The 27500-nt window shown below is 36.5% G+C and overlaps 1 protein-coding gene across 4 annotated transcripts in view; it reads left to right on the top strand.

Annotated features, from left to right (window-relative positions):
* The window catches only part of LOC115220533 (conserved oligomeric Golgi complex subunit 1), a 264126-nt gene that overhangs the window by 136229 nt on the left and 100397 nt on the right, over positions 1-27500 (top strand). The window lies entirely within an intron of this gene.

Raw genomic sequence — 27500 nt, 5'->3', positions numbered from 1 at the left:
CAAGTGAAATTACAGTTGTAGCCAGTGTTGGTGTCGCATAACTGGCACCTGTGCCGATGGTATATAACAGCACCTGTGCTGGTGGCACTTAACTAGCACCCATATACTCTTGGAGTGGTTGGCGTTAGGAAGAGCATCTGGCCGTAGAAACCATTCCAAGTCAGATTGAAACCTGATGCAGCTCTCCATCTTACCAGTTCCAGTCAAACAATCTAACACATGCCTGCATAGAAAGCAGACACTCAATAATGATGATGATAATATATATATATCTTTATATATAAAAGTATGGTTGTGTGTGTGTCTCCTACGATTTAGATTCCTAACTACTCCCACATTTTGCGGTGCAGTTTAACCAACACCGGGTATCTTATAGTCGTGATTGATATCGAGCCCTTCTGGGTATTAGCGCGCGTCTACGATGAGTCTACGATTTTAAAAATAATTTACCATCATTTTTTTTCATTTTAATGCATTTTTTCGCTATTATATAAGGGAAGTAACTCTCTAAAAATGTCTACGATGAGTCAACGATTTAAAAAAAAATTTACCATCATTTTTTTTCCATTTTTAATGAATTTTTTTGCTATTTTTTGGCTATAACTCTCTAAAAATGCTTATATAGTTATTTCCCTTACAAACCTGAGCAATGCTGGGTGATACTGCTAGTATATTATAAAATCCGTTCAGTCTATCTGTGTGCGTGTGTGTGTCTTCTAGAATCTTGGGCATCCTCCATCTGATTGTGCTCAGATTTGATATGTAGATACTGGTCAATGAGATATAACACGTCAAAACCCCTATGTCCCGGAATGCCATGCACCAACGAAATGAATGTGTTGAACATACTGTCGTTATAAAAGGGAAAAGTTAATCTCCTATGACATACAATAAAGTCACCAGTATATATTGTGTCTGAACCTGCCTAGGTGGATTAAGAATAAATGTGCAAATAATCATTCTGCATCTTGCTCTATGTGGTGCGGGTTACATCTTTGTTATTTGTTGGCAGATATAAGCACTAATCAGCCAGCAGGTTGCTCACTGAAGGAAAAACCAAAGCCACTGGCTTTACCTGGGCTCATAGTTCTGTTCTGGCTGATGAGGTACAATATGTTGAAACCCCAGTGTCCCAGAATGCTGTGTGCCGATGACTGCATTGAACCTACTGTTATCATAAAAGGGAGATGTTTTTCTTCTATGACATGCGCTACAGTGACCAGTCTATTTTGCGTCTGAATCTGCATAGATATGTCAAGAATAAATATGCAAAATATTCTTTCTACTCTAGGCACAAGTCCTGAAATTAGATCGAGCCCAGTACAAAAGGTAAAGTCGATCACAGTAGAATTTGAACTCAGAACGTAAAGACAGATGAAATACCGCTAAGCAATGTACTCAATCCAAATAACGAATTTTATTTTTCTCTTTTGCATTCTACATAATATCTAAGAAAAGAAGACAGTATGTCACAAAGAACAAACATCGGTCTGGTATTAAAATTTCCCCCAAGAAAACCATATATTTACTGTAGATTATTGTTGAATTGACCCCCAAATCCTCATCTGGATCATGTCATCAATTTAGTGTTAAGCAAGGATGTTTGAATATACAGTACATTGACTACTTCTGGGCCCATGTTATTCTTACTTTGTTTCTACTTTTGTGTAGCCTGAGGTTATCCCTCATGAAGTAGGTCTCTGCTCATATGTACTTCAGCTCTGATATCTCTCAATTTTTATTTCTGTTAGTCATATAACTGCTGTCATCCTGGGGCACTGCCTTGATGGGTTTTAGCCAACCAAACTGCGCCCCCAGCACTTATTTTTAAGTGATGTTCTTGCTGCTAAGTTATAAGTTAACATTGGTTTTCAAGCACTGGTGTGAGATAAACAGAGGCACTAAGGTATATTCACACACACACACACACACACACACACACACACACACACACACATACACACACACACAGGTGTGTGTGTGTTTATATGCATACATGTTTCCACACATTTTCCAGCTACTCTGTTCTTTCACAAGGAATTGGCCGGCCTTGTGCTATAATAGAAGACACTTGCCCAAGGTGCTGTGTAGTGGGACTGAACCTGAAACCTGCAAAGCAAACTTCCTAATTACACAATAATGTCTGTATCTGACATCTTGTTTCCTTTTCGTTTTTAAAAAATTTTCTACTGTGAACTGGGATTTGGGGAAAACTTGGTCCTTACTTGTGGTGGGTATAGTGACCACATAGAGGTTGCTTATGCAGAACACTGTGTGTGTGTGTATGTCTGTCTGTCTGTATGTGTATGTGGTGGGGTCATGTTGAATTTGTTTTGGTTACCCAGTACAATTCTTTGTAAGAGTGGATTCTTTAATGATGGCCACAGCAGATATGCATTACTGAGGAAATATCGGAAATATTCACACAATCTGTTCAATGCAGCAGCCATATCTCTCTTGAATATCTCCATTCTGTCAACCAAATAGGAACCATATGCAACAACAGAATTAAGTTAATGGAGCTTCTAGACATTTACCGTTTGTTGCAGTCTATATTTTATATGCACACACACACACACAGACACACACATGTGTATACGCACTCACACATATGCACTCATTTACACATGGGTATGCACTGACGTGCACTCACACACAGACGCACGCACTTTAAGTCAATAGAACCTTTGTTTTCTTGCTCACAACACGAAGAACAAGATCATGAAATCGACTGGCCTTAATATATATTATTTCTTCCTCCACTCCAAACGTCTGCAAGGCATTAATTTGCCATTGTGATAATGTATGCTTCTGCTTTCTATCAAAGATTTTCTCTTGTAAAATGACATTCGCGTTTGAGTAGCAGCCTGGCTGGAGTCGAAGATAAGTCTTTAAAAGTAAGAATTAATTCCCCGAGATTCTTGGTGGATTTTCATCTATTGCACCCAGCTCGAAGCCCCTAACCTTACTCCTTGACCATTTCATACAAAGGTGCAGTGGTTTTTATGTGAGGATAAGATTTCATTTCTTATTTCTTATCGAACCACTCTATTGTTTTAAATTGACTTAACAATCTCTTTACCATCTCCTCCCTCTCTCCTTCTCTCTTTCTCTCCTTTTGTTCTTTTGTTTTCTTTCCTGCCTTCCTTCTTTTCTTGCATTCGTTCTTTCCTGCTCCCATATTATTAACCTAATTTCTTATGGAACCAAGGAAGTGAGTACCATGTAGTTTCTTTCAACAGACATCTGAAGGAACAGCTTTGAAATCCCAGTTAATGTCCACTGTTATGAGCACCAGATTACACAGCCGCCATGAATCATTTGACAACGCACACAAGACAAAAAAAAAAAAAAAAAAAGAAGGAAAAAAGCATGAAAAAAAGAAAGACAAAAAGAAAAGCAAAGGGAAATTCTTAAAAAGGACAATCACTTCCCCATGTTCTCTCTCCTTCCCTCGCGCCCCACCGCCTTCTACCACAAAACCATCGCCATTCCTGGAAGTGACAAAGACAAAGAGAAGTAACTAAAGGACCTGAAAGTTCTTTCACTGGACTGGACAGCAGCAATTGGGAGAGAAACGGCTACATCTTGGTGATTATTTGAAGTTGCTATTGTAGTAGTGGTAGTAATAGTTGTAGTGGTGGTGATGGCAGTGGTATCGGTTGTGCCCCCCACCCACACTCCCCGTCTTTTCTTTTTGACCGTCCTTGCTCTTTTATCTCTCAGTTTCTTTCTCTTTGTCTCTCTCTCTCTCTCTCTCGGTGTCTCCCTCTTTCTTTCTCCACCTCCTTTTCTTTCTCCTCATTCATCTACCTAATTCGAACTAATATGCACGTATTGGTGCAGACTGCCACAAATGCCGAGATCTTCTGCTAATTCTTGCATGTGCACACATATTTACACCACCAACACCACCACCGTCACCACCTCTAAGGACAATAACAACAACCGTCCAACCAATTACACTCTTCTTTCTCTCTCTCTCTCTCCCTCTCTAAGAGACCTCCAGTGCATTCCCTCTGCAATCACCACCACCATCACTCTTGCTGTCTTGCCTGCATCTCTTTCTCTCTCTCTCTCCCTTTTTCCTCTCCCTTCACCTACCCTACCCTCTGCTTACTCTTCCTCCCTCCTTCCCACCACCACCACCACGCTCACCAGTTCTCGTTTTTGCTTTCCGAGACCAGACCAATGGTTGTGCATTGTGATGAGAGCAACCCCCCCGCCCACCTCTCCTACCTCCTCTACCATGCACTGCTGCCACCACCACCACCACCACCACTACCACCACCGCCACCAATGACAACAACAACAATAACGATTACACATGCAAAAAAAAAAACGGGAAAACGAAATAAAGAACAAAAATACAAAACAACAACAATCAATATTGCTACGACTAAGTGAATTACATGAAATATTCCCTAAACTAGCTAACCAGAGATCACCACCAGATGGAGCTGACATCCAGTTTAGGATCAGTGAAAGATTATGATGATCTTGATCCAATGGCACAGCACTGGAGTAGTCAGCGGCATGTGTGTGTGTGTGCATGTGCCTCTGTGTGTGTGTGTATGTGTGTGTGTGTGCATGTGCCTCTGTGTGTGTGTGTATGTGTGTGTTTGTGCATGTGCCTCTGTGTGTGTATGTATGTGTCCATATATATGTATGCACACGTGTGTGTATATGTATGTATGTACACGTGTGTGTGTGTGTGAGTGTGCCTGTGTATGTGTGTGTGTATCTGTATGTATTTATGTGTGTATATGTATGTACATGTGTGTGTATGTGAGTGCATTTGTGCTTGCCTTTGTGTGTATATGTGTGAATGTGTATATGTAATGTGTATATATGTATGTATGTGTGTGCACAGGCGTGTATGTGTGTATATGTGTGCTTGCCTGTCTGTGTGCATGTGTGTATGTTTATGCTTGAGTTTGATGCAGTCTGTTTCTGTGTGCATCTCTCTATGTGTATGTGCAGATGCATGTGTGTGTGTATATATATGTGTGCCTGTCTGTGTGAGGTATCTACTACATGTGTTTGTATGACTATGTGTTCACACACACACACACACATATGAGCATGTGTGTATGCTTGTCCACTGTTTGTGTGTATGTTTGTGTGCATGTGCTTATGCATGCATATGTGTGTGTGTGTCTGTGTACGCATCCATGTCTATGTGTCTGGAATATTTTATGAATGCTTTGCCATGCCTTAGCGACCGCAGCCGACCTATTGGCCACCACCGCTGCCACCACCACCACCACTACCACAGCCAAAAGACCCAAGCTCAGCTCCAACATCATGACGATTATGTTCATGGCACAAAAATAAAACACAATACAAAAAGCTCAAAAAAACATATAAATATAATAATAATAATGATGAAAAAAATGAAATAATTTAAAAATAGGAAAATAAATTAAAATTCTTTAAAAATAACAAATTGTAACAAAATGTAACAAAAAATATGCCACTGAGAAAAAATAACAAAAACAAAGAAATTTGTTTTTTGTTATTATTGTTAGTGTTGTTTTTTTTTATTATTGCTATTACTATTATTATCATCATCATCGTCGTTGTTGTTGTTAATGTTGTTGTTTTTAAAGCACAGTTTCTCTCTCATTAGGATTTCACTGAATCTTAAGAGCAAAGAGAAAACTGAATGGCTGTGACATTAGCAGCGGTAGCAGCAGCAGCAGCAGCAATGACAGCAGCAGCAGCCATAATAGTGGCAGTGCCGGTGGGGGAGCGAGGCAGGGGAACAAGTCGAGATTAGAGGCTTTCCTTCACCACATTGATCAGTGTATGTCTCCCTGCCAAACCCCAACTCCTCCTTCTCCCCATCTCCTTCTTCATCATCATAACAATCCTCATCGCCATCATCACCTCTCCTTTCCTCACACCTCCTCCTTCTCCCTCTCCTCTTCATCATCATCATCACAATCATCATTGTCATCATCATCACAATCATCATTGTCATCATCATCATCACCTCTCCTTGCACCACACTTCCTCTCACCCCTTCTCCTCTTACGCTTCCTCTTCCTCTCCCCTCTGCTCTCCTCCCCTTCCATCCCCTCCTCCTCATCATCATTTTCATCCTAACCATCATCATCTCTGCATCTTCTTCTTCATCTTCACTACTAAACAAGAGGTTACTGATGCTGTTTCTCTTGTCATCTCTTTTCCTTCTCTCAAATTTCTTCTCATTCCCTTTTATTTTTTCTTTCCTTTTCCATTTTCTTCTTTCATCATTCAACGCTTTCCTTCTTCTCTCCCCTTTTCATTGTTTCTCCATTTTCTTTCTTCTTCCTCTTCTCTTTACCAAGCATTTCCCCCACCTATCTCTCGCTCTTCTTTCTATCTCTCCCTCCCACCGTCCCTCTCTCCTCCCCCCTCTCTGCCATTGGAACAATTTCTTTACCATTCATATATGTGTGCATGTGTGTTTGTATTATCATTTACATTGTTGTGGCCCTGTTTTGTTCCCAGACTAGCATCAGTTGGATTAAACTTTAAGCTTACTGAGCCCACAAATACTATAAACCTATGTGTGTGTGCATGTGTGTGAAGGCATGTGGCTTAGAGGTAAAGGGGATTCTGATCACTATCATAAGATCATGAGTTTGATTCCTGGCGGCACATTGCGACCTTGAGCAAGACACTTTATTTCACTTTACTCCAGTCCACTCAACTAGCAAAAATGAGTAGTACCTGGATTTCAAAACAGCCAGCCTTCTCACATTCTGTGTGATACTTAGTCTTCCTGAGAACTATGTTAAGGATATGCATGTCTGTGGAGCACTCAGCTACTTGCATATTAATTTCAACCAGCAGAGTACCAGTGTTTGTGTGTGAGCTGGGTTATTGTCTACAAGGGTTAAGTTGAGCAAATTTACCTCAGTACTTTTTTTTTGTAGCCCAGTACTTACTGTATTGGAGTCTTTTGTCGAGCCGTTAAGTTATGGGGACATAAACAAACTAACGCAGGGTGAAAATATCGTTCACTCCTTCCCCAGCCATCATGAAGTTTGGTATTTGGTCTCACTGTGCAGCTTTGGGTTGACCAAGATTGATACCATACAAGAGACTTTGGTAGTCAGAAACTGCAGGGAGCCCACTATACACACACACACACACACACACACACACACACACATATATAATATATATATATATATATATATGTATATATGTATATGTACATACTCACATCTATACGTAGATATATATATATATATATTTCTTTCTTTCTATCTTACTTTTACTTGTTTCAGTCATTTTAACTGTAGCCATGCTGGAGCACTGCCTTTAGTCGAGCAAATCGACCCTTGGACTTATACTTTGTAAGCCTCGTACTTATTCTATCGGCCTTGTTTTGCCGAACCGCTAAGTTACAGAGACATAAACACTCTAGCATCGGTTGTCAAGTGATGTTGGGGGGACAAACACAGACACACACACACACACACACACACACACATATATATATATATATATATATATATATATATATATATATATATATATATACATATATACGACAGGCTTCTTTCAGTTTCCGTCTACCAAATCCACTCACAAGGCTTTGGTCGGCCCGAGGCTATAGTAGGAGACACATTGCCAAGGTGCCACGCAGTGGGACTGAACCCAGAACCATGTGGTTCATTAGCAAGCTACTTACCACACAGCCACTCTAGCACCTATTACACATTTTTGCACACAATTCACACAACTGGGTGGACAGGGAGAATAATAGATCTCATTCGTATTTTTGGATTCGCTAGTACTGGGTGTCTGGCATGGTTTGTCCGATGTTACAGATATCGGACGGGTATGTTTGATTCTTAGTATTTTCAAATCTAAATAAGAAGAAATCTCTGAGCTGATGAAGGAAAAGTGGCGTTTTACCCACAAATCCAGAAACAGACTGTCCTCGGGTATCGTATATGGATGTGATCTTTCATTGTTTTTCCCTTATACCTATGTGAGTTATTTTCTGAGTATGCATTGTCTGGAGACTTTTATTTGCAGTTGAAGAAATAGCCATATTTTTGGCTGCTATTTCTGAAAAGTTCGGTGTGTGGTAAAGTGAATTTTTTTACTTTACCATATTTTTATAAATTAATACCTCTATATATATATATATATATATATATATATATATATATATATATGCATATGTGTGCACACGGCATCACAAACCGTGTACTACAAAAAAATACGAAGTATGAGTACATGGAATATGAACTATTTTTTCAAACAGCAACAAGACACACATGGAAAAGAAGACAAACATAAAGAACAGCTCTTCTTCAGTTGTTGGCTGTTTTGCTATACACACACATACATACATATATATATACATACATATACACACACATACACACACACATATATATATATATATATGTGTGTATGTATATATATATATACATACACACACATATATATATATACACACACTCACATATATATACATATATATATTACACTTATACACATGCACGTACACACATATATTCTTCTATTCTGTTACTCATTTCAGTCATTTGACTACAGCCATGCTGGAGCACCATCTTAAAGGGGTTTTTTTTGTGAAAGAAATTGATTCGAGGATTTATTTTTTATGTGCCTAGTACTTTCTATATATATATATATATATATGTACAGGTTGTCCTGAAATTAAGGCAACTGAAGTTATGGTGTATCAATAAATGTGATAAGATATGAAAATTATACATCATTATAGAAGCTTAGTGTGTCTTTTTGTTTCAGACTAAATAAATTCAGATTTATGAATTAGATACTGGCTATAGACCAAAATACAATCATATCCCTCCACATGGGAGGCGAAAGTAATACATTATTGCAAAAAAGCTTAAAATTAACTGAATGAGTCTGGAAAATTGTCAAGAAATTTCAAGAGACTGGTTCCACTACTGAGCAACCAGGATGTGGCTGAAAAAGAAGTGTGTGGACCCCTCAGCTTATCAAAAATACCAGATGGCAAAATCCTCGTTCCATCAGAAAACTAGCTGTTGCAGCAAAATTAAGCTGAACATTGATGTATTGAGTGTTGAAGGAGGATCTCAGGATCCATTCCTACAAGATGATCCACTGACATGAGCTCATGCAAGTTTATAAGGCCTTGAGACTGGAGAGAAATCGTCTTATCCTGTCTCAGATTGCTGAAGGCACACTGCCCAACCCGGTGTTCACTGATGAAAAGAAATTTGACATCGAACAGACAGTTAACCACCAGAATGACCAAGTTTGAAGTGTATCTGGCTCCGTTGAGGGCAGGCTCGTAAATTGACATCAAAATCCACTGTCACTTATAGTTTGGGCAGCTGTGACAGCCACTGGAAGTTCTCACCTTGTTTTGGGGTCCCCGGTTGTTAAAAATAACCCCCAGTGATACATTTGTGACATTCTGGAAGCTGAACTGTTGCCATGGGAAAATGATCACTTTTAAGGCATACCTTGGAATCTCCAACAAGACTTAGTACCATCTGACAGCTCCAAACAGCCATAATACTGGATTCAGAAAAACATCTCCTCGTTCATAGACAAGGATGTATGACCCTTAAGAAGCACAATTTCACCCTGTTGGATCCATTTTAGAGACGAGTGTCTTGAGTACTCCTCATACTTTGCTCAACACTCTGAAGGCAAACCTGTGCCAGGAATGGGCTTTAATTCTGCAGGAACAGCTGCATGCTGTGTGTGAAACATTCACACCGAGACTTGAGGCTATGATTTAAAACAGAGGTGGTCCCATCAAATAACTGTAGTAGTGTCATAATTGTGTTTCCTATACCATTGCATTACAATGCTCAGACCCGAAATATAACAATATTTTGCTTTGGCAAAATCAAAAAAGTCTGTTGCCTTAATTTTGGAACACCCTGAATATATATATATATATAATATATATATAATATATATATATGTATATGTATATGTGTGTATAATAATAACTATAATTCCAGGATGGAATTTATAAATATTTAATACACCGCTACGTACATTTCCATAAATCACATGACCTTTAACATCAGAGTCCATATCCTTGGGATGAGTGCAGTATAGTCTGTATTATCCATGGGCATCTGGTTGATCATCATCATCATTGACTCATTTCATCGGGCAACACTGCAGCAGTGGATGAATCACAGAGATTCATGTTTATCCCTTCTTGCCAGTATGAAGGCCAATCTAGCTATGTATGTGTGTGTGTATATATGTGTGTATATATATATATATATTATATATATATATATATATATACACACACATATGCGCACACACACACACACACACACACACACATATATATATATATAATATATATATATATATGTATATATATTTATTTATAGGGATGCCTGTGTGTGTATGTATGTAAATGAGCATGTTTGTTTATATGTGACACTTGTCACGACTTGATCAAAGTAGTACAAGTGATGCTGCCTCTCACTGCTTGTTAACATTAAAAATGGTGGGTCACATATGTGTTGGTAAATGAGAATCTAGCCACAAAATTCCTGTCACACATAACTCTTTAAAAATGCAGAACAGCAATGAATATTAAACAAATGAACAGATATATATGTGGCTCACTCCTGTACAGTTTCAGTCAATTTGTTTCTCCTCACAGAGTATTGATTGCCTTGTGGCTCCAGTTGAATTCATTTCACTAAAGTGCCATAAAGTAGGATAGTACCTCTACCACTGTCTCTAACCATCTCATCTCATAACTTTATGAATTTTCTGATCCTCTCTCTCTCCCACCATAAGCTCTCTTTCATATTCTTTCTTATATTCACCTTCTTGTACCTTGAGAGTACACTCTGCATTTCATCCCCCCATTATTTTTATCTCCCCTGTAATAAGACTCTTGTGCTTGACATACTATCGTACATTATCCCTCCAGTACCTGGCATAAAGACCCCACTCCAACCCCACCTTCTCTCAGATACACTTCCATCCTGTTGTGGAGAGTTTTTTTCCTTGTTTGCCTTGCATGTTACTTTGCGACCTTGCAAGTGTTGGTGTCAGGTAAAAGAAAAAAAAACTTACCCAGTACACACCCTAAAGTGGTTGGCAACAGGAAAGTGATCCAGCAATAGCAACCATGCCAAAGCTAATACTGAAGATTGGATTGTCCTGCAGCTTGCTGGATCATGTTTAGCCAGCATGGAAAATGGATGTTGAGTGATGATGATGATGATGATGATAATGTTCATACACTCTCACGCACACACATGTATGTGTATGTTTGTGTATGTATATATATATATATATATGTATAGAATTTAACATAAAATATAAATTACAAAGTGGGACAAGAACGCAAAAACACACAAGGAGACGACACAAAAAACCAACGGGTCACTTGAAGCCTCTAATCTTCAGTCGGGAACCGGATCATCTTAGTGATTTCGGCTGTATATATATATACATACATATATACTATTTTACTTGTTTCAATCATTTGACTGCGGCCATGCTGGAGCACCGCCTTTAGTTGAGCAAATCGACTCCAGAACTTATTCTTTGTAAGCCTAGTACTTATTGTATCTGTTTCTTTTGCCAAACCGCTAAGTTACAGGGACGTAAACACACCAGCATCGGTTGTGAAGCGATATTGGGGGACAAACACACAAACATACATACACACAGACACACACACACACACACACACACACACACACACACACACACACACATACATATACATATATATACAATGGGCTACTTTCAGTTTCTGTCTGCCAAATTCACTCACAAGGCTTTGGTTGGCCCGAGGCTATAGTAGAAGACACTTGCCTAAGGTGCCACACAATGAGACTGAACACAGAACCATGTGGTTCGTGAGCAAGCTACTTACCAGACACCCACTCCTATGCCTATATATATATAAGCATTGTATATACAAGGCACTTCATGTTTGAAACCTTGATGAAGCTACAGAATGATACTCAAGCACCCAACTACGAGTGTATTACATCAGATAGCAGAAACAGTTGTAAGCTAATGACATTCACAATATTATTGTTTATTCCTTTGTTGTCCCAATTTCTTATTACTACTGCTTTGTACTTGTCTGATGCTTCGTACCAAACCATATCTGTATTGAGTTCTAACACCAGATTACTAGTATTGCAATGCCCAACAGAAATATATACATATATATATACATACATATATATATATATATATATATATATATATATATATATATGCATACATTCACCAGTGATTTTTTTTTATGCCAGTTCATTTTATTTGTAAATGCTTGTGTTTGTATGCATGTATGTATATGTGTGCATCAGCTTACAACTGTGTGTATGACTTTTCATGTATGGAAAAGACTGTGTATGTGTCCAAGGCATTATGTACTTATGTCTATGAATTCCTCTCTGATTTAAGTGGTACATATCTATCTGCTTAGGCACAAATACATTTGTATATATGTGTGTAGTGGGGGCTCGTACACTGCCTCCTGAGCTAGTTTTCAGCCACATTATTAAAAATTATGATAGAGCCCTTGGTCTCAGGACCATTCATGTCTAGAAACTGAGGTTGAGGGTAAGCAAGAGGGCATGCTCCCCATAGAAAATCCAGCTCCAAAAAAGCCCCAGGACAGCAAAGGAAAATGGGCACCAGCCAGCCTAAAGGTTGGGGTGGGCTGCACTTGCCTACCTCGGTTACTATGGCATTGAGGTTGATTCGGCCAGCCCAGTTAATGGGGGACAAAACCCAGATTTAAAACACTAGATGATGATAATGATGTAAGAGTTCATGTGTTCTTACAAAAGATTTGTGTGTGAGTAGGTTTGATTTCTTATGGTTATGTTATATATATTTATACACACACACACATGTATATATATATATATATATATATATATATATATATAACCAGTGATGGCTACACATGTATTTAAATTTTTGTGCATCTGTAGTTGTGTGTGTGTGTGTGCATGCATGCATTTATGAATACACATGGATATGCATTTTTGTGCATCTATACATTTATAGTCATGGATATACGTGTGTGTGTGTGTGTGTATATGACAAATGATGCATAAATATATGCTGCACTTTTATAACTGAATATTTCAATATGTATGTGTACACACACACACATGCATATATGTATCATATAGAATATATATATATGTATACATATGTGTAGAAATGTATATATGTTGGTCTGTATGTGAATACATAAATATGATTATCTCATACACACACACACACACACACACATATATATATAATATATATATATATATATATATATATGTGCTTACACACATTGCGTTTGTGTAAATGTATTTGCGTGTGTGTGTGTGTATATATATATATATATGTATATATATACACCCGTGTGTGCACATGTTTCTATTACATCTCTGCATCACACACACACACACACACACATATGTGGAGGGAAATAAAACTGTATGTATGTGTACAGACATGTATGTCTGTGTCTGAGTTTATTTTTCTGTGTGTGTGTGTGTGCATGTGTGTGTTTGTGTTTCTGCGTGTGTGCGTGTGTGTGTGTTTCTGTGTGTGTGCGTGCGTGTATGTATGTATGTGTGTGTGTGTGTTTGTGTGTTTTTGTTGACTGATATATTGCTGCTAACACAGTTAATGTCACATGGGGGTGTGGATCATTCTCATCTAATCAGTTAAAGATATTTTTATTGTGATGCTCATTCCTCCATCTTCTCTCCTCATTTCTATTCATTCTCATCACCCTTAGTCTTCACCCTTAGTCTTTCCCTCCCACCGTCCCTCTTACTCTCCCTAATTTTTCCCCTTCATTTGAATTATTTCCATTTTTCTTCCCTTAATACCATTTTCAAAACTTATTTTTATTATTCTTTTACTCACCCGGACTACCCCATTCATCTATTAAAAAATAATGAAAAGATTAAAAAATCCCCCTAAAAGATAAAAATGAAGCAAAACAAAACAGAATATAACCAAAACAAATTGTTTTTTTCTCTGTTTTTCATCTGCCACCCCCTCATTCGTAATATATATATATTTCTTTTTATTTTGTTAGACTTCCATAGAATTTGGTATTTTTATGTACTATTATTATGCATATACATAGACAATATGCACACAGACAACGGCACACACATACATACACAAACACATTCATACTTTCCTGCATATGTATATATGCATATACACATATCTATTTATCAAACTCTCTCTCTCTCTTAATATATATATATATATATATATACGTATTTATACACACACACACACACACACACATATATATATAGCCAGTGATGGCTACACATGTGTTTAAATTTTTGTGCATCTGTATATGTATGAATGTATATATATATATATATATTATGTTATATATATATATATATATACATATATAAATATATATATATATCTATATATATATATATATATATATTATACATACATATATATATATATATATGTATTTGTATATATACATATATATATATATATACATGTATTTGTATATATATATATATATATACACACTTCCATATGCATATTTACATGCATTCATATGCATGTACACATACGCGCGGATATGTGTTTGTGTTTGTCTGTGTGTTTATAAACTGTATCAATTTATGAGCCACTGGAACTTGGAAGAAAATGGCATATTAGCTAGCTGTCTTTACTGGCTGAGCCATTATCTGATATTGGATTGTGTTTCTGTCAGAGATGATGTAACTCTGTCTTACAGTCTCTCTCTCTCTCTCTTACTTTACTGGATTCTGAATTTCTTATTTGCTCCTTACTTCTTCTCTCTGTCTGACTGTCTTTCTCTCTCTCTCTCTCTCTCTCTCTTTCACTCTCTCTCTGTCCTATGTCTCTATTGCATTCAAGTTGGATTCTCAGTTTTTGATTTCTGTATTGCAATAGAAAGCAAAGTAGGGGCTTAGAGAGACTTTAGCTAGAAAAATCTTATAAATCTAGGATTTGTTATCAAATGACTTTGGTTGGTGAAGCTCCATTAAAAACCAATCAAATAAACTAATTGCTCTCTTCTTGCAAACCGATACGTTGGATTTGGCCATTTTGAATTGAGAAGCCTGTTTGATGGATTCTAGTTTAGAAGTGTAGCTAAGATCTTCAATATCTGTATTTGGAATTATTTTTAGAATACCCAAGCTTTAGCTATAATATTTATCTACTGTCTTTACTCTATAATTTCCCTGAAAAGAAAGAAATAATACATATACATACATAAATAGATACATACATACATATATACACAGACACAGACACACAAATAAAGATAGATTGATAAATATAAATAATCTATCTATCTATCTATCTATCTATCTATCTATCTATCTATCTATCTATCTATCTATCTATCTATCTATCTATCTATCTATTTATCTATCTATCTATCTATCTATATATCTAGCTTTCTGTCTACCTATCTATCTACCTATCTATCTATCTATCTATCTACACACACACACATTAATGTATGAAATTGCCCCATTACATGATATCTTCTTAGTTATACTGCAACGTAATATGAGCAGTTCTGTGTTATTCGGTCTTTGGAAATATATTCCTCATTACCAGGCTACTCAGAGATTGTTGTTTACTTCTATTTGGCCATTTTAACAGTATGTGGATCAACATATATTGATAAATTATTATTTATCTTGTAAGATTAAGAAAGGGAATTGGCAATCATTATAGCCGCAGATGTAATGATATAATGCCTTGTGGTATTTGTTCAGGCTCTGTGTGCTCTGATTTTGAATCGTGACAAGATCTGGTTTGGCTTTTATCCTTTCCTTCTGATCAATAACAAAAGTACCAGCCTAGACTGATGGATTGGCTTGTGCGATAACTTGCAGTATCTATTCTGGCTCTGTATATTCTAAGTTTCAATCTCACATTTTCTGATAAAAGAGAAATGGATCTTTTGGGACCTGGCAGAAATGGTGATAAGCTTGGGAGTTCCTTAAGTAAGTGCCTTAGTATCTGCAGCTTATCTCGTTCAGTGGCAGCAAGCCACTGTTGGCAGGGGAGGACACAGGGGAATTTTGAAGTCCTGGACAATCTCCCCTTCTCTCTGACACTCTTGTGACATTTATCAATTGAGATTAAACATCTTTGAATCATCTATAAATGTAGAGTTTTTGTTGTAAGTTTAACCCTAGGTTCAGTCAGTCCTGATTAAACAGACCTATGAGTCAAGACAGTCCAGTTGTTCATTATACCTCTCTCCTTTTTCAATGTGCCACTACTCTAGACAATGTGTCTTTCTATGTGTCACATGTGGTAGGATATGAATTGACAGTCTTTTGGGTGCTATTACTTGCACATCTATTGAGCCTTTAGAGGCTCTCCAACTCAGCCATTTTGGTAAGTTTGTGGGCAAAAATTATATATATACATTCATACATAAATACATACACACACACACACACATATATATATATATATATAAATATATATATATATAGTTAATATGATATAAGAAAATGTAGAAGAAATATAGTGAATACTTAATTTTATTTGTATAACGATGAAATAAGTAATACATGTAACATTGGAAATTTAAAAGAAAAGTATATGTGTATACATACACACACACACACCTATATATATGTATATAAACACACACACACACACACACATATATAATATATATATATATATATAATATATATATATATATATATATACATACACACATATATATATATATATATATATACATATATATATATATATATATATATATATATAATATATGTATGCATATATATATATATATATATATATATATATATATATGTATGCATATATATGTATATATATGTATGCATATATATATATATGTGTATGCATATATATATATATATGTGTACACACACACATGTGTGTATGGGGCAGTTGGCTCCCCTGTCAGCATGTTTGTATACTTTCTGTGCTCCTCTTACAGAACTAAGTCTAATTTCTAGCAATGTAGGTGCTCTGGCATCCTTGGTCACACTTAGTGATGATTGAATTTTTCCTTTATGGTATCACATTCCACCTCACTGTTTATATTAATTCATAGGAGTGGCTGTGTGGTAAGTAGCTTGCTTACCAACCACATGGTTCTGGGTTCAGTCCCACTGCGTGGCACCTTGGGCAAGTGTCTTCTACTATAACCTCAAGCTGATCAAATCCCTGTGAGTGGATTTGGTAGACGGGAACTGAAAAAAGCAGGTTGTATATATATATATATATATATATATATATATATATATATATCCACACATATATATATGTATGTATGTGTATGTCTCTGTTTGTCAGCCCACCTTCACATGGCAATCGATGTTGGTGTGTTTATGTCCCTGTAACTTAGCGGTTTAGGAAAAGAGAGTGATAGAAAAATTTCTAAGCTTACAAAGAATTAGTTCTGGAGTTGATTTCTTCGATTAAAGGCAGTGCTCCAGCATGGCTGCAGTCAAATGACAAACAAATAAAAGAATATATATATGTGTATGTGTGTGTGTGTGTGTACATATATATATATATTTATATATATACATATATATACTTGCTGAATAGCCCATCGTTACCAGGCAATTTTTACGATAGAATATCTTATATAAATTTTTCTTTGTTGCATGTCAGACCATGTCTTCCCTAACAGAGAAGCCTCTTGATGAGGGCAGATTTGTGCAATTTTTTGCAAAAAACTTTGTTGTGGATTTTTTTTTTCCTTTTTAGATTATTTACATGTTTGTTCAACCATTTCACATGACTTTATTCATTAAAACTTATTAAGACTTTAGAAGTTTTTACATCTTTTGTCATTGTAATGCTTTGCGTTCATTTGTTTAATAAAACCTCCTCCTCATAATAGTTTTGCTTTCATTTTGTGATTTGTCAGCTTCCAAATCCTGTTTTCTAATTTGGTAAAATTGATTAAACTTTAAACCTCAGCAACATTTTTCTGCAATTTTTCTGGAACAAATAAGTAACAAAATCAGATTTAACATGGCAAATTATCTCAGTATACCAAATTTGAAAATTTTGACGTAATTTTAACATTTCATAATAAGACCTTATAAAAGTAGAGAGACAAACAGTTATAGGATGTGGCACAAACACACATGCACGCACATTTACAAACGTACACACAGGTAATCACATGTTTAAAATGATGTATAGTAGACATGTATGTATATATGTATGTGTGTGTGTCTGTGTCTGAATGTTTCTTTTAGATGGACTGCAGAAAAGCTACCTACCCCCTCCTTAAAGCTCTGTATTCCTCACACCTACCTTTCTTTCCCTTCCTTGGCATCTTAAAGGTTACTTGTGTATATGTATCTATGTATTTGCAAAAGTTTGAATGCAGCATCACATGTATATGGAAGCTGTATTAATGTTTTATCCCATTGCCTCCCCATATTTGTCGCTTACACAACACTGTTGTCTCCTTCCCTGATGTCATACTCACTATGCTACTACATTTCCCTGACACTAACACGCTTTGCATCCTTCCCATTTTATCATATAATAGCCCAACCCCAATAGGGGGTCCAATGTATATTTTTATTGAAATTCAATTAACCTATAATAGAACTGGATGTTAGTTTAACATGTGTGCAGAGTTTCGTCAAAATTGGTTCTCAGGTATAGGCAGCAAGATGGTAACAAACAGAAATTGCCAGTTATGGCAATTGGCTGTTATTTCTAGCCAGTCAAGAGACTTATAAAGAATTTCTTGATTCATTTCTTTCTAAGATAAGACCACAAGCTGGTATATAAATCAGAATTTTTCAAAACCATTATTGCAAATGACATTACTTTACTTGCAAATTAGTTTCATGTCCTTCAAAATTGGTCCCTCCACTTTTAATATGCAACTCACTTTTTCTTATTCTGAATTTTCTCTTTTCCAGTTTCTGAACTTGTTTTTTGAGATAATGCACAATCCTTGTTGCAGATTTCTTTGGCCTTTCTTTGCGTATGAAAGCAGGAATCTTTCAGGCTAGATTTCAATTTTGGTGACAAAATACTGCTCACTGGGGTCAAATCTGGAGAGGAAAGCCGCCAAAGAATGAGAGACAACTCCTACTTTGCTAAAATGTCAGAGATGAATGTTGCAGGAGTCAGAGTATTGGCATGGTGCAGTGTCCAGGTTTTTGTTGGTCCATGCTTCAGGCCTCTTCCTTTACACTGCATCTCTCAAACAACCCAGGACAATCAACTAAAACTATTTATTGATTGTCTGACATCTAGAATGCAATCATCTTGAACAATGATTTTCTAGTTAAAGGAAACAATTAACATCACCTTCATATTTGAATGACTCTGATGTGTTTTTTAATTTTATTTCTTTTCTCCTTTTTGGTTGCATTGATGATAATTGAACTCTGTGAGAATGCCCTTTTTTTCACATCTACATTTCTTCACCTCTGATAACACATTTCAAAAACCCTCAACATTCAAATGATTTAACAGCTCCTAACTCAATGTGTCTCAGTTCCTCTTTTTGTTTATCTGTCAGCAGATGTGGCAAAAATTATGCTGTAACATGGCACATATTAAATTTTTCTTTTAAAATCATTTGGCACACAGACTTTTACAGGAGCTTGCTTGTTACAAAATGTCACTATCAGGAAATGATTTTGATGTATTACAGTATGTATGTTTGTTAAATGATCATCAGTCCTTAACTTGCAATCATTTTTCTGATAAACATAAGCTGCAGTGTTATGTGCCATTCCACAGTGATGTGACTCTATCCAGGATGAGAATTCTTTGTGCCACCCTTTTTTTTCATGCTCTTCAAAAACCATGGGGTATATTAGTATTCTTCTCCTTGGCAGCTTATGGAAGAGTTTTTGTGTTGGCATGAATTTTCTCTCAGGCATCCAGTGTATGTAAATATACCCTAATGAAGTAAACAATTTCTTTTTCGAATAAATCAGATCAAATTCAAATTGCTTCTTTAAGGGAGGGAGACAGTAGTTTGGGTGCGATGGGAAGAGTAGGTGTCTCATTCAAATGAATTAAGTTGTATTTAGAAATTTGTTTCAAGCTCCTATTTTCTTCTGGGCAGCTACTGCCCTAGTTTCGTTTCTAAATTACACCCATAGACTTGAAGAAATGCTGTAAAGTTCCCATCCAGTCCCATATAGATTAATGATTCTCAACTGGGATTCATATGGCCCCTTGGTGGTCTGTATAAGTTTGTGTTGTTAAAATTTATCTGCTATGAATTGGTTATATTTCAACAATATGCATTATATTTTAACAATTTTTTCATACAAATTTTGATGATATTTAATTATAGAAATACAGTAGGATTTTTTTAACATCGAATGCCTATGAGGGTCCATCTGAATAAAATAGGAATCAAAGGGGTCTATAGGTTAAAAAAAAAAAAAAGAAAGGGATCGAGAAACACTAACATAGAGCAAAGAGATTGTTTATGTAGTCTCTTCAGCTGCTAGAAATAGCTGCTAAACCTCCTTTATTACACCCTACTGTCTTAAAACAGGAAAGACAAATCTGAAAACATAGATAAATATATAAATAAATAAATAATGTCTTCTGTATAGTCATAGCCTTTTACTGTAAGTCTACTTAATCTGAATGGCCTGGGGCTAAACAGCACTGAGAACAGCAACAACAATAACATCTGAAGTAAGGCAGATTTGAATCTTTTGTTATCAGGTAAGAAGTAGTTTCTGGCTTAGCAGCGACCCATTGACACCATAAGAATGCTGGAAAAGCACCTAAGTGTATTAACGAAGCAGAATTATATTCAGTCTTTACTGGTTGTGAAGCTGCCACAAAAACTCATTAAGTTAGTTGGCACCTTAGAAGAGAGAACCAACGGAAGCTTTCCAACAAAATAATGATGAAGAAATTAGGTAGAAATCAATGTGCTCCCCTCAGGCGATGCTGGCCGGTCAGTGGCTTTCATTGATAACCATTTATACGGCAGATCCCAATAAGCTAAAGAAATGGGAAGTCAAGCAACACCTACTTCTCTGTGGTGTAATATCTTATAAGAAATATGATTACTTTGTCACCAGTGTTTTTGTGTGTTTCGTGTTTCTTTGCTGCGTTTGCTTGCTGGCTTTTATTTGTTTATCTCACTTATACTCAGTGTCTTATTGGTGATAATTATTATTTGTTAAGTGTGTGTAGGTGTGCATGTATGTGTGTGTGTGTGTCTGTAGGTGTGTGTGTGTTTCACAAATACTTAATGTCTTATCACCGATAAAGTATTTTACAATAGTGAGTGTATGAATGGGTTTCTGCTTGTGTATGTGCGTGTGTGTATGTATATGTATATGTTGTGTACATATGTGTGCGTGTGAATGCTATGTGTGAGTCACTTTGTGTGTGTGTATTTCGCTTATACTTACTGTATTGAAATAAGGTGTGTGTGTGTGCGTATGTTTATGGTTTACATGTATGTGTGTATCGAGTTGTGAGTGGGCATTCTTGTATGTGCAAGTTTGTGTTTGGGTATGCCTGTGCACGAGATGTGCGTGTGAGTGTGTGTGTCTGTGTGGGTGCATGTGTGAGTGTGTGTGTACATGTTTGTGCTTGTGTGTGTGTGTGTGCATCTGTACTTGTATCGTCCGTACTTAATGTTTTATCATTATCAGGGGTAAGATATCAGTAACTGAGTTTGAGTAAACAGGTTTGTGTTTGAGTAGTATGTGCATGTGTATATGTGTCTTTGTGTGTGTATAGTGTGTGTCAGAGATGTATATAATGCATAAGGGAAGTTATAGTCTATGTACATTCACGTATACATATTTGTGTGCATGCATGCATTGGACTTACTTGCAATTATGAGTGAAACATTATACCAATGTCTTATCAGAAGTAAGGTGTTTGTGCATGTATATAAATGCATGTGTGTATATGAGTGCATGTGCTCTGTGTGTGTGTGTGTAATGCGTCAGTGTGTATATGTCAGCCAAGTCTTTAACTAAGATTCATGATGCCCAGGGCTAAACAATAACTGGTATTCATAAAGCCTGCATTCCTCTTAGTTCTATCTCCTTCCTGTTATGGTACTCGAACTTGTTGCTCAGAATAATATTTCTTAAATACTTTTAAGAAGAATCTGACTTCATGACAAATGGCTATGTGGTAAGTAGCTTGCTTAACAACCACATGGTTCTGGGTTCAGTCCCACTGTGTGGCACCTTGGGAATGTTTCTTCTACTATAACCTTGGGCCGACCAAATCCTTGTGAGTGGATTTGGTAGACGGAAGCTAAAAGAAGCCTGTCGTATATATGTATATATATATGTATGTATGTGTGTCTGTGTTTGTCCCCCCAACATCACTTGACAACTGATGCTGGTGTGTTTACATCCCCGTAACTTAGCAGTTTGGCAAAAGTGACCGATAGAATAAGTACTCGGCTTACAAAGAATAAGTCCTGGGGTGCTCCAGCATGGCCATAGTCAAATGACTGAAACAAGTAAAAGAGTAAAAGAGACGAAAGAGTACATCAAATATCAGATATATATAAAACTCTTGTGTCTATGCTTACAAGTAAAACAATATGAAGTTATGTAAATGTTTATGAAAAGGAGGACATAAATAAATAGACATGACTAGTGGGGTTAAAAATCTCATTTTGCAACCACATGGTTTTGGGTTCAGTCCCACTGTACCACATTTTACGGGAGTGGCTTTTAAGTGTCCGCTGCTAAGCTCCAAGTTGACCATTGCCTTGTCACAGAATTCATTGAAAGGAAACCATGTTAAAGCCATGTATGTATGTATTTATGTACGCACGCACGCACGCATGCACCCATTTCCAAGTAAATTTCTCTTAACAGTTTTGATGCAACTCTACTGTATACGATTTTCTCCCCATCCTTCTCTAATTTCCTTTTTCTCCCCTTCACCATTTTCTATCTATCTGTCTGTCTCTCTCCCCATCTTTCTCTTTTTCTCTCATTGCTTACATGTGACCATCATCCATCTTTCTTTTCCTCACGTGACCATCTTTCTTTGCCTGCATGATGTTCTATTTACATTATCTATATATATATATATATATATATATTATTTATATATATATATATATATATATATATATATATATATATGCACATATGTATATATGTATGTACGTATGTGTGTATATCTATATCTATATATGTGTATAGAAGTGGCTGTGTGGTAAGTAGCTTGCTTGCCAACCACATGGTTCTGGGTTCAAATCCACTGTGTGGTACCTTGGGCAAGTGTCTTATAGCATAACCTCAGGCTGACCAAAGCCTCGTGAGTGGATTTGCTGTATATGTACGTGTGTGTGTTTGTGTGCCTGTGTTTGTACCCTACACCATCGCTTGACAACAATGTTAGCATTTTCACATCCCCGTAATTTAGTGGCTTGGCAAAAGAGACTGACAGAATAAGTCCTAGGCCTACAAAGAATAAGTCCTAGGGTCTATTTGTTTGACTAAAGGTGGTGCTCCACCATGGCCACAGTCAAATGACTGAAACAAATGAAAGAATGAAAGAATATATGAATGTAAGATCCTAGGATCTTATTATTTATATATTATATATGAATAATGCAAGATCCAAGATAGCCTTGGCCTAAAGAGTACCTGTGTTATACACCTCGGCTGGACATTTACCACTTCTGAGATTCTACTCACTATGAAACATAGGTATTATCCTGTCCATTCTGTAACCCTTGTATGTATGTATGTATGTATGTATGTATGTATGTATGTATGTATGTATGTATGTATGTATGCATGCATGCATGTATGCATGCATGCATGCATGTATGCATGCATGCATATATGTATGTAGGTATGTATGTACCTATGTATGTACGTACGTATGTATGTATGTACGAACATACGTATCTATATATGTAAAATCAAAATAAGCAACAAGGATATCCAGAGGTAATGCAGTACGATTGTTTCATGTGACTCCATTTAATTGAACAATGCAATCATTTCATTACATCAATTTAAAGTGTAGAGCAATCTTTAGCTGCACAAAGACATAGAATTTAATTAAATTAGAAGGACATGTATATATGTATGTATGTATGTATGTATGTATGTATGTATGTGCATACCACATGACAACTGGTAATGGTTTGTTTGTATGCAAACTCAGTAGTTCAGTGCAAAACATCATCATTTATTAATGAAAGAACTCAATGCATTTATCATGCATATTGCATTGAGTGGAACTTCAATTTTTGCCAGTCGGGATTTATCCAACTAATGGCTGAATAAGCCACAACAGGATTTGAACCTTAAGTTCAGACAATCGCAGTAATTGTTGCGAGACAAACCTCTAATGTCTCTACCATTTAGTTGTCTAGAATATAAAGATATCAAAACTAATCTGTAATTAAATTTGTGTGTGGAAAAATAGAAGAGCTAATTATATAAACGAAGAACAGCTAATTATAATGTTTATAGTCCAGCTAAAATAGCTATTGTTTTGTATATATAGCACCTCAATATTGAATGCATCCTCTCATTCCAGCGTGTTATATTTTTACTTTTTATTAATGGCTGTAAGGTGTAATTTGATGGAGATTTAGCTGTTATTTCTTTTTGCACTTTGAATTACATAGAGGTTCACTTTATTTCTTTATCAGCTTGTGTTGTTCTTATGTAAGGTGACTGACCGACTGATGGAGAAGGTAAAGCTGCTGGGCAACTTAGAGGATCTAGTCTTCATTTTGCTTTTAGGTGTTTTTGGCCAACAGGGCTTAAAATATATGTCCCTGGCTCTGTGTATGTGTGTATGTGTGTGTGTGTGTGTGAGAGAGAGAGAGAGAGGAAGCAATTCATTCACATTCACACATACAAAATCTTCTTTCTCGTTTTCTCTGTGCATGTCACACACACACACATATATACACATTTTTCATGCATGCATGGAACAGAGTTTTATCGACGCAGATTCTCTATGGCCAGATGTCCTTCCTGTCACTAATCCTTATCTACTTCCAATCAAGGTAATGTTTCTCAGTGGTCAGACATGTTCCTGCAAGAGTACCTGTCTTTCCTGCTGGCATGGGTTGAATATTTCCCAAGGATCCAACTTGTTGGATGACCACATTGACCTGTTCCTGCCCTCCTGGCCCTCTACCATCGTCATCATTTAATGTCTGTGTCCATGCTGGCATGAGTTGGATAGTTTAGCCAAAGCTGGGGAGCTGCACCAGACTCCAGTCTGATTTGGGATGGTTTCTGCCGTTGGATGCCCTCCCTAATGCCAACCACTTTGCAGAGTGTGCTGGGTGCTTTTACATGGCATTGCATGGGCTCCTTTATGTGGAACCACATGGACACTTTTACATGCCACCGTCATGACTGCTTTACACCATGGGAAGGGTTGGTCTTATATACCAGTCTCATACATACATACACACACACACACATATATATATTTATATATATATATATATATATATATAATACACTAAAAGTCAGCTTGAATCTTGCTTGCTTGCTTGCAATGTTATCCAGCCAAATGGCCACATAAGGGGAAAATTCCATGTATTAAGTTTACCCTGAAATGTTAATACGAACAGAATGAAACAAGTTTCACATAAATTAGACCAGTGGTTTTTAAGGTAGTAGAGATTTTGGGGGCATAAATACCCAAAATCGTTAATAATGGGGAAATATTCCGAAAATGATCTTATCCCTGAAAGGGAAGAAACTCTTATCTTTTAATTGGACATAGTGACTTGACAATGAAAAAATACAAGTTGTTTTTTTACAGTAAATAATTCCATTTTCGCTTCTTTTAAACATAATATTTTAATAATTTAGAAATATTTTTAAGTGAATGTGATTTCAAAAATGTAAGTTGTTTGTACAGTAAGTATTTATATTTTAGCTTTGTTTAAACAGATAATATTTTAATGTTTTTTTTTTTTTGTAATTATTTTCAAGTGAATATCTTTACAGAAATTTATTTTGGCATAATTAAAAACTATTTTAAAATGAAAATAGCTTTAAAAATATGGTAAATATTTCATAAAAACCCGTTCCTGACGTCAGTGTTTTGAGTTTTTCCATAGGTTTTTTTGAGTGCATTCAATATATCTCACCACCAAAGATTTGGCTGCTATTTCTAGCATGCCCTGCTACCACGTAACAGCTATAAGTGATAAAGGACCCAAAATACCTGTTACATGGTAGAAGGGCGTGCAAGAAATAGCAGCCAAATCTTTCCTTTTATGGGAAAAAGAACCATTTACACATGATTTCGATGTCACATTCATTGAAAGCATGCGAAATAAAGGAAAAAGAAACCGATAACAAAACTCCACTGCTGGGAAACTCAAAGTTTCCTGGTGACCCAACAGGTCATAGCTAGTCTAGTATATAGATTACTGCTTGGTAAATTCCTCTTTGGTAAGTTCTCATCAATTTGAAGAAGGAAAGTATTTGGGAAAATGATGCTGTTCACAAGTAAATTCATTTAAAAGATGGGTGAAAATTGTGAAAATACTAAGAGTGAATGGGACCACTTTAAATGTGCACCTGTAGCTTAGGGTCTGATGGTGGCAGAGGGCACTAGCCCCTAGTGTCCAGGGTAATGTACTCCTTGATTATCTCTCCTGTAGCAGTAGTAATGTGTCATCATTATCTTTTATTATTTATATATCGTGTGTACTTATATTTTAACTCTTTATTTCTCATTCAATTTCTTGTATAAACCACCACATTTTTGGTTGTGAGTCTTTCTATTTGTCCACCTCATTATCTGTCTTGTTGCAAATAAAAGAAATTGTTATCATAATCAATACTCTACATTCTATGCTCAAATGACACCAAGGTCAATTTTGTCTTTTAGCTTTCCAGGGTCAGCAAAATAAAATATCAAATAAATACTGGGGAGGAGGATATCAACTACATCCCTCTACCAAATTTCAGGCCTTGTGCCTTTATAAGCAAGCATCATTATTATTAATATTATTCAGTGAGCTGGCAGAATTGTAAGCATGCCAGGCAAAATCCTTAGCAGCATGTTGTCCAGCGCTATGCTCTGAGTTCAAATTCTCCTGAGTTCAACTTTGCCTTTCATCTTTTTGGAATTACTAGATTAAGTACTAGCAAAACGTTGGAGTCGAGGTAATCGACTAGACCTCTTCCCCAAAATTTCAAGCCGTGTCCCTATAGTAGAAAATATTTTTAATGGTGGTGAGCTGGCGGAGTCATTAGCATGCTGGACAAAATTCTTTGCAGTATTTCGCCTGTTGCTATGTTCTGAGTTCAAATTCTGCTGAGGTTGACTTTGCCTTTCATCCTTTCAGGGTTGATGAAAGTGAAAGTGGTACCAGTTGAGTACTGCAGTTGATGTAATCGGCCATCCCCCTCCTCAAAATTTCAGGCATTGTGCCTATAGTAGAAAGGATTATTGCCCTGTAGGCCTCCTTTAACTGG

Source organism: Octopus sinensis, linkage group LG16 (assembly GCF_006345805.1).
Source record: "Octopus sinensis linkage group LG16, ASM634580v1, whole genome shotgun sequence".
Lineage (NCBI taxonomy): Eukaryota > Metazoa > Mollusca > Cephalopoda > Octopoda > Octopodidae > Octopus > Octopus sinensis.
The sequence above is the reverse complement of the archived record's forward strand: the minus strand, read 5'-3'. Positions and strand labels throughout refer to the sequence as shown.